General features: G+C 42.4%; 1 non-coding gene across 1 annotated transcript; it reads left to right on the top strand.

Moving 5' to 3' along the window:
* Positions 1-6,052: 6,052 nt before the first annotated feature.
* TRNAR-UCU (transfer RNA arginine (anticodon UCU)) lies at positions 6,053-6,125 on the top strand. The gene has a single exon. It is a non-coding gene; the product is annotated as a tRNA-Arg (tRNA).
* Positions 6,126-6,470: the final 345 nt, after the last annotated feature.

Here is a 6,470-nt window from a genome sequence, read left to right as displayed (position 1 = left end):
AGTGCATCGGAGGATTAGCGGGAGACTCCCATTGGCTGCGAGGGTCAATCACTGAAATTAGGACCATGCGTCACCGCTCACCAGGCAAGGAAACACGGAGTAATTTACCCGCTCCTCACTACTATGTAATTGCATCGACGTTGGAAACACTATCTCCTGATTACTTGGTCATTTCCCAGGGAAGTTGATAGAGGGTTGTCCCGCCCCCAAGCCTGTGCTCTATGTGAGAAGGGGCCCCTGATCCAAGCCTCGCTGGCTCAACTACACCGGATGATAATAGAACATTTCTTTAAGATTCGTCCATCCGCGTATATCAAACAGGAATATGGCGGGCCTTCTCGGTTGCCCTCAATTATGCTATCGCTGTATCTCAGCTATCAGCCCAACTCTGCCTCTGCCCGGCTCAATAGCAGAGGTAGACGATGATCCAAACAGCTGCTGCTTTCATGTGAACAACACTCAACAAAATTCATTGAACCATTGAAAAAATTGCCTCGTAATTTTTTTTGTGTGTGGAGGCTAACTCAAACCTGTGTTGATCAAGATAAGATTGCGGTAAAGTATTATTTATTGATCAGGTGACGACCTAGAGAATTTCCTAATGCGCCCAAGACGTAACCAAATGCCTCAGGAGGAGACGAGGGCTGCAGTAAGTTAGGGGGAGAACTCTGATCTTCCTCACGATACCTCTCTTCGTGTTGGAACCCAATGGCAGTAATGGGAGAGGCCTTAGTTAGGGGGTTACAGTGAGGATATTGCTTGTTGCTAGATTATAGGGTGTAAATTGATGGGAGCCAAGTTTTCGAGGTAGGAGATAAGTGCCGAGTGATGTGAACTTTGTGTGGTGGTTAGGAGATAAGTTGTGATGGATGGGCGTTGTTTATGCCAGGTAGGAGAGAGGTATAGATTGATGGAAACGCTGCGTCCTGACCAGCAGAGATGAGTGGGTTGATTAAGATCCTGTGTACAAGGGGTAGGTGATAACCAGTAGACTAATGTGTGTTTTGTGTGCAGCGTTCAAGACAGATGTTAGCTGATGAGGAATCGATGTAAAAACTAGTGACTGGTGATGGGTGGAAGAGTGTGCTACGTATAAGTAGGGCTGCAAGACCTCTTTTTTTCCTTGAAGGTTTTCACTTACTCGAAGATGGATTTTCAGTGACCGAGTTAAAGGATGATTACAGGGACTCTTATCTACAGGGAAAGCCAGGGAGATGCAATTGAAAGAAGCGAGGGGAAAAAGATAAAAGTTTTGCAGAATTGAGTAAAGAATGAGATGGGAGGTGAAGAGGTAGGGAAGGGAAAGATAAACTTGGTTAAATTCGATACGATGAAAAACAAAATATTGACGCAAGGAAAATGTGTTCAGGGTTGACTTCAGCTCGTTTACAGGGTGAAGAGTATTAAACAACAAAAAAGGTAAAGAAGGAAGTTAAATGACAGGAGAAAGTAGGAAGAACGTGCGATAAAAAGATAACAAAAATAATAAAAGTGAAACAAAGTGAACATGACTTGGGAAAATGATACATTAAGAGAGTGTAGTTAGGTTGGAGGCCGTCAGAAGGAAAACAAATAAAATCAATTTAAATTTCCAAACTCTCCCACCACCACCCAACACCAACACCACCCAACACCAACACCACCCAACACCACCACCACCCAACACCACCACCACCCAACACCACCACCACCCAACACCAACACCACCCAACACCAACACCACCCACTGCCCACCATTAAATAGAATCCACACCTCTTGAAACACGACTTTCGCGACGATTAGTGCCAGAACTAAGAGGGGCAAAGCTCTGAGAGAAGAAACTGAGGAGATATGATCATTACATGCAAAATACTAAGAGCAATAAACAAATTGAACAAGGACTAGCCTTTTTCATTTTGATAGAAATTATAACACGTGGACATAGGTGGAAGCTACAAAAGCCAATATGTTGAAAATGTAATTAATTACTCCTATAGGGATAGTCAACAAGTTAAATGTATTGAAAGAATAACTCTAGAAAGCCCCTTCTGTCCACATTTTTAAGGTCAGATTCGACAAAGAATTCGATAGTCACGATGTTAAATTGCAAAACAAAGGAGGCGGGGCACAGGAGCTAGATCACACTTTCCCGCAGACACTATAACTTTAAGAACGTTAAGGAAATCACTTATCAACACACTAATTCATCATTACAAAGACACCATCACCCCCACCACTCCAACACATCACTCACCATCAACACCACCATCAACCCCACCATCGACGCACCACCCACCTCCAACACCACCTCCAACACCACCTCCAACACCACCTCCAACACCATCAACACCCTACATCACCCTCTATCTGATCTGTCTCTCAACACCTTACCAATTATGCAATCACAGCAATTACCGAACTTGGCCAGTCCGGTCCCTACTGTTCACAGTGACGCCCTGAAGTCCGGTGTTCGGAATGAGACATGATCACGAGTGTTCGAAACGAAGCCCGTGGTCTTAGGCTTTCGAAATAAGACTCTGTTCTGGGGTGCTGGGAACGACGCTCTGGTGAGGGTTGGCAGACTTGAGGTTACCTCGAATGCTCTGTCAATTATGCGCGATTATTCTAGTCATAAATGCTTCACAACAGCCATTCAAGGAGGCGATAAACTCCGGCACAAGTTTTTACTGTTAGTGAAGCACATGTTGATAATAGCCGTGGTGCGGACGTTGATTATACTACCCTCTAAATTTAGATAAATTGATGACAGTTGTGAGGTTAGTTGATGAGTGGGGGGGTGTTATATTTGGGTGGTGGTGGGGGGATGGTGGTTAGTGCCGAGATTCTTGTTGGTCGTGGCAGAGGCAGTTTGCGTTTCTCATCGATAGTGATGGTCGTGGTGGTGTGGTGCAGCGGTACGACAAGTTTCTTGCTTCCTGGGACGACACGAACCTGGAGAAGCTGTTGTGCCTGAAGGCGACACAGTCAGCGAGGTGCTGTCGAGCGTGAGGGAAGTTGAAAGTCTTCCAACTTCTTGCAAGTGGCAAATTCCAACTTCTTCTTCCCAAGGTCGATCTTGGCACCACTGCAGTGACTCATTTATTTGCATAATATCGTATGAGCTCACACACAGTATGAGTAAGCCCATACGTGTCAAAGTATGTAGATGACGCAAATGACGTATGTAGTCGTCCAAATGACGCAAAACTAATTTGGAACGTAAAATATGAGGAGGACTCCGGAAAATTACCAGAGGACCCTGACAAACTCCAACAATAGGCAAACAGCTGTTAGAACACAAACCTAACAGAGGCAAGTCAATAGAGAAAAGGCAGGAAAGAGATCAGGAGGTATAGACACCATGAAGAGAAGGTGAACTACAAGAATAGCAGATATTACATAGATTTGGGTGTATACCGCGGGTATATGATCACAACATACATGATAATGAGAGAAATGAACAAGGGCAGCCAATAAAAATGTACCAAAATAAATAGGACTACGGGACGAAGGTGGAAGCTGGAAATACAAATGAGTTGAAGAAATATAAAATGCTCGTACCTTTACGAGTGTTAAACGAGGTGAATTGCAATAAAAGAAAAAGTTGCAGAAGCCACCTCTATCCATATCTTTAAGACAAGATTCGAAAAAAAAGAAGTTCGACCATCATAATGGTTAAAAGAAGGAGAGTAGAGGGGGGTATAAAGAGCAAGACCTCACTTTTCCTATTATTACGGGCTATTCATGCCCGTGCCACCTCTTGGGTGGCTTAATCTTTATCAATCAATCTTTTCCTATTCACTGATAGGTAAGCACCACCTCACTCTCTCTTCCCCTCTCTCACCACCTCTCCCTCCTCCCTCTCTCACCACCTCTCTCCCCAACAGGGAAGTAACAACCCAGATAATATACACTTCCTGCGGGGGATTTTTTGAACCTGGCAGGTCTTTTGTCTCGTTATGACCTCTTAACTCCGGCCACGGTGCGAACTTCACACTACAGCAGGAACTAAAGAACCAGGAGGTCTGTCGGTGTTAATATATGCTTCCTGGAGCTTCTCCTCTCATTACCTCTAACATCGCCAGCTCTCGTTAACTAACTCGTACAGCTGGTTTTTTGTTTTTATTTTAACACGAACGAGTTGCTGACCTTTGGGGTCAGCCTGTGCTTTCTGGTGTTGATATTTCCTCAACACATCCTAACGTTAGAGGATTTATCACAGCTTATACAGTTTTGTTTATCGATTATCTTCCCTATCGACTTGAGAATGGTCCAAGACGGACCGAAACGTCGTCGTCCCTTCACTTTCTAGTGTGTGGTTTGGTTAATATATTTTAGGTACGTTATTGTGACTCCTCGTCTGCAGTTTAGTTTGTAACGAGGTGTTTGGAAGACCAGAGAGTTTGAGAGTAACTCTAGATTTTCCTGGAGTGTATTTTTTTAGGTTTATTTCGAGTGTATCTTGAATGTTTTCTTGAAAATTTTTATTTTTTGTCTTAACTTTACCTAGAAATGCCTTCATTTTTTTCCTGAACTTTTCTTATGAGAGTCCCAACAGGTGTCCTGAACTTCATGTTAAGTTTACTGAAAAATATTAATATCTATAATTTTACACAGTTGTCAGTAGGTTCCTGACATGACTGTCTGATTTGCTTATGATATTCTCTCTCTCTCTCTCTCTCTCTCTCTCTCTCTCTCTCTCTCTCTCTCTCTCTCTCTCTCTCCAACAACACATCTCTCAACCCGAGCTCTCCCAACCCTCCTCCTCCTCAACCTTATGGCCCCCTAATGTATAGAGTCCAAATTATTATGAAATGTAGCGGCTCACAAATATCCACGTTTTCTATATATATCGGTTGGTTAGGAAAGGTTATGTTAGGCTAGGTTAGGTGGGTTGCTTGGGACCGTGCGTTTCTGGTGAGGTTAGCACTTTGTACACTTTGTACAAATTGACCCCAAACTCAAAAATTAAGTATTAGCAAATAAAACGACGAGATTACGAAAATAACCCCCTTATTTTGAGCAATTTTGTCGAATATTTTACTTCAGCAAAATATACACCCACGCAAGACAAATTTTCGTGTTTTTATATCAAATCATTATTTCTTTAACTTTTGGTAAAATTAAGACATTTCTGCATCAAGTTTCATCATTTAATGTATTTTTTAAGGTCTTTGAACGTGATATTCTAATATTTCAAACAAAAGTGAAGGTGTGAGAATTTGAGGAAAAATTGCACGAGAAATATCTGCTTCCCAAATACGGAGGACGCGAGATATGTTTGTGAGTGCAGCAATAGGGAGTTTGCTGTGCTGCAACGGGTGAGCTGGTACACCAACAGGTGAGCTTGCTGTGTTGCAACAGTTAAACTTGAAGAACGACATGGTAGAAAGTTCCTCAGCAGGTGAGTTTGTAGAAGGACACAGAAGAAAGCTTCTGCACACCCGGAGCTACAGCCAAGCTGGTAGATTAACAAGGGTCGTCCTGTGGGTAGTAATCTTCTGTGATTTTCAAACCTAAAATAAATGGTATTATCTCTTTCATAATCACTGCATCTCTTCCATGCAGGAAGTACACATGTTCTAAAAAGCAGATTTAGAAAATTAGACCACATTTTTAAACCTTGACACAGCTTTGTGTGTGTACTCGCCTAGTTGTGCATGAGGGGGGTTAAGCTCTAGCTCTTTGGTCTGGTCCCACCTCTTAATTGTCAATCAACTGGTGTACAGTTTCCTGAGCCTACTGAGCTCTGTCCTATCAACATTTGAAACTGTGTATGGAGTCAGCCTCCACCACATCACTGCCTAATGCATTCCATTTATTAATTACTGTGACACTAAAAAAGTTCTTTCTAATGTCTCTGGGCATTTGGGTACTCAGCTTCCACCTGTGTCCCCTTGTTCGAATCGTTCATTCCTTTTTTTCGAACGATCGAGCTAAAGATCTATACTTCTTGACATATTCAAATAACTACTTTAAAATAACTAAATACAGACACACATATTGTCCTCGGGTTTGTTTTTTTAGGAAAACACCTCATCCTTTTAGGTGTCTTCAAGACATCTTCATGACGTCCTCATGGCGCAGTGGATAGCGCGCTGGACTTCTAATCCAGAGGTTGCGGGTTCGAATCCCGCTGGGGATAATGGTTTAGTTCACTGCAGTCATCTTCCTGAGGAGATTTGTGAGCTTAAACTGCGTTAAACAAGACCTTATAATTTAATATATATGTTTGCTTTATAAAAGTAAACTTTATATGAATGTATGTGAAGGTTGTTTCAAAGTGTATATTCTAGGTATGTTTTGGTATGTGCTATACCTGGTATTTATTTTACCAAAATATATACCAAGGTATTTGGTATTTATTTTGTGGTCTTTAGGGTTAGAAGTTGGTCTTTGATTGGTGTTCAGAGCTAGAGCTCTCTGGCTTTACAAGCAAATAGGCAAGCACATTTAACCCATTGGGGAGTATGAGGGTAACTTGGTGGCG

Source organism: Procambarus clarkii, chromosome 94 (genome assembly GCF_040958095.1).
Source record: "Procambarus clarkii isolate CNS0578487 chromosome 94, FALCON_Pclarkii_2.0, whole genome shotgun sequence".
In the NCBI taxonomy this organism is placed as follows: Eukaryota; Metazoa; Arthropoda; class Malacostraca; order Decapoda; family Cambaridae; genus Procambarus; species Procambarus clarkii.
Note: the sequence above shows the minus strand (reverse complement) of the source record. Positions and strands in the feature narration are given on the sequence as shown.